This window comes from Acinonyx jubatus, chromosome B1 (assembly GCF_027475565.1).
Source record: "Acinonyx jubatus isolate Ajub_Pintada_27869175 chromosome B1, VMU_Ajub_asm_v1.0, whole genome shotgun sequence".
NCBI classification, from domain to species: domain Eukaryota; kingdom Metazoa; phylum Chordata; class Mammalia; order Carnivora; family Felidae; genus Acinonyx; species Acinonyx jubatus.
In genome coordinates this window covers 186,322,144-186,325,152 of record NC_069382.1, presented here as the reverse complement: position 1 = coordinate 186,325,152, position 3,009 = coordinate 186,322,144, and the positions used below count along the sequence as shown (strand labels likewise).

Sequence of the window (3,009 nt, the reverse complement as noted above, 5' to 3'; positions counted from 1 at the left end):
GATTTTTGTTTCAAAGCTTGTAGGAGGAAGCAGGCTTTAACATTGCTTTCAAGTTATATTTATATCTATTCAGGAGAAAATAGGTCTTCAAAAGAATACTCAAGTCTGAACTGTCACAATGCAATTTAGGAAAGATTGCAAGTAAAATAGTTCAAGAATACAATATAAAGTAGAGAGTCAAATTCAGAGAAGAAAAGAGACATTTACAAGTTTAGCAAGAACACTCGGCCACTATTTATTCAAGGAATATAAGTCTTTTCAGAAAACTCCCACTGAGATTCAAATTATATAAGGAGAAAGAAGGAGAGTATATGAGTTATTTAAGGCAGTGTTACAAAGGTAAAAGCAAATGGCAGTACAAAATGGCGGTGTTGGTAATGGTATTATGTAGGTTATGTAATTTTTTTTCTAGCCTCTACTACTAGATTTGAAAGTAAAAGTGTAATTACAATTTGAGTTGAAGAATGAGAAAATTTCCTACCTGGAAAAAAGATTAATCTCTCTTTAATTGACTCTTTGATCAGAATAAAGATTTATAAGAAGAAAATGCAATAGGCCTCTGATAAGGAATTAGGAATGATGAATGGGGGAGTCATTAGCATTATGGGGATTCCAGGAAAGCATATGCTTCATGATGAAGTAAACTTTATTGGAGCAAGTTAATTGAAGAAGTGAACTTGTTGGCTAGATTTGAATTTATTTGCAAAGTACTTCTTAAACTTTACAGTAACAAAATCCCAGTTCTCATGTTGTTACAACAGCAATTTAGAACAAGTTCATCTTGTCTTTATTAGGTACTTGACAAAAGCTCAGGGTAGCCTGTAACACTCCGTAAAAGCAGGGAGAATTTTGTTTATATTTTCCATAAAGGTCTCAGCCCACTATGAATACTAAGTGGATGCTAAATCCTAGTCATGAAAATGCCTCTCTAATGAGTACTAAAGAATTCCCAGAGTAAGATAATGTCTTTGTAACCAGTGTCAAAAATCAACCTTTCTTGCTTTTGCAACAGAATTGTTCTCAGAAGCTCTCTGCCCATCATCTTTTATCATCCACAGACCAGGTATTCAGTAAATGTGGATTAAATTAATTAGAGACTTTTGTTGAAATTAGATGGTCCAGCAAAGAGAAGTCTTAGTAGAACTCAGATTTCCAGCTCTATATTAGCATAATGAAAAGTTGTGTGTGTGTGTGTGTGTGTGTGTGTGTGTGTGTGTGTGTTTAATGTTATGTCAAAATAATAGTAAAATTCCAGCTTCAGATTCATGGACAATCATTACAATCATTCCCCTGCACACAGTCTCAACTCGCACCCCCCCCCACAACTTTTTGTTTCTTTATTCTACTTAATTTACAATGCTAGCCCTGGTTAAATTTTACCTTGCATCTTCGCCAACACAGCTAAATATGATTGGAGACTAGAAGCTATGCTGGCTGGTCTCATTTTAAATTCATGATCACTAACATCAAGTGGGCCCTAATACTGCCCAGTGATCAGAGCACATTTTCCTGGTCTAATGGTTTCCCCTCTCTCCCAGAAAACTATATCATACTTTGTTTTCTCTCCGCAAGCATCCCACATAATGGTTCCCAATCTTATTTTCTGCTGATGACCTTGTGTGCTGTTTCACTTAGAAAATTAACAACAGTCTCACCATTACATGTCCTCACAAAGTGGCATCAGTTCAACATATTCTGCCATCTCTCCTAACACCGGTGGTAAAAATTTCCCCTCAAGGACATTGCTCTGCCATTTCTCTCTCAATCCTGCAACATTTTTTTCTCTCTCTATTGCATCATTCTTATCAGCATACAGAGATACTGTTACTTGTCCCATCTTAGAAAACAAAAACAAAACAATACAAAAGTCTCTCTACTTCTCTTCATCCTGCTCATCCAGCTGTACTCCCTCTTTCTCTTTGCCTTATAACAGCAAACCTCCTTGAAAGAACTGTCTATGCTTACGTCTCTAACTCCTCTTCTCCATTTTCCTTTGAACCAAGTCCAAAGAGGTTTTTGCCTCTACCACTCCTTGGAGCTACTTTGTAGAGGTCACTATGACTTTCATGTTGTGAAGTCCACTGATCAATTTAGTCCTCCTCTGACTTGACCTGCCAGCATCACTTGACTGTCACCCCATCCTTCATCTTTATTTACTCTCTTCCTTTGCCCTGACTCTCATCATGTCACTTCTATCTCATGGGCCTTTCTTCCTCAATCTTCTTTCCTGGTTTATTCTCTTCCTTCCAGTCGCTTAAAGTAGGAGTGTCCCAGGGCATAATCTCTAGGACTCTTTCTTGGTAGTCACTGATGACTATCAAATATCAGTCTCTGTCATCCTTAAAAAGGGGACATACTAATCTTCTCTATTTCGTTCCAGTTTTAGTGTACGTACTGCCGAAGTGAATGCTCAAATGTCTGTCTCTGGAATGACAATCTTACCTAACTCCAGACTCATACACAGAACTGCCCACTTGATATGTCTATATATGTGTCTAATCGGCATTTCAAACTTAACATCCCACAAACCAAAGTCTTAATTTCTGTCACTTCTGCTCACTGCCAAATCTGCTTGTTTAGTTTTCTGAACAAAAATTTTGGAATCATTCTTGACTGCTCTATTTATCTTGCACTGCACAGTTAATCCATTAACAAAATGTGTTATCGCTACCTTAGAAACATATCCAGAATATGTTTCCTTCTTTTCACTTTCATATTTAACTTCCCTGGTCTACATGCTTTACTCTTATGTCAGGATTATTTATCCAGCCTCCTAACTAATTCATCTAGTTTTACTTTTATCTGCCCTATATTCTTAATACAGCAAGAAGAGTGACCCTCTTAAAATTTAAGTCAGATCATGACTCCAATAATAAACCTGTAATAAATACTGTTATGGCTATCTATTACTGCATAACAAATTAAAGTATCATGGTTTTTAACAATTTTTTTTTATTATCTCTCCTGAATCTCTGTGTTGACTGGTCTTAGCTGAGTGGCTCTGATTGG

General features: G+C 36.6%; 1 non-coding gene across 1 annotated transcript; it reads right to left on the bottom strand.

Moving 5' to 3' along the window:
• Positions 1–2,301: 2,301 nt before the first annotated feature.
• Positions 2,302–2,410, bottom strand: LOC113600932 (U6 spliceosomal RNA). The gene has a single exon (XR_008296478.1). It is a non-coding gene; the product is annotated as a U6 spliceosomal RNA (small nuclear RNA).
• Positions 2,411–3,009: the final 599 nt, after the last annotated feature.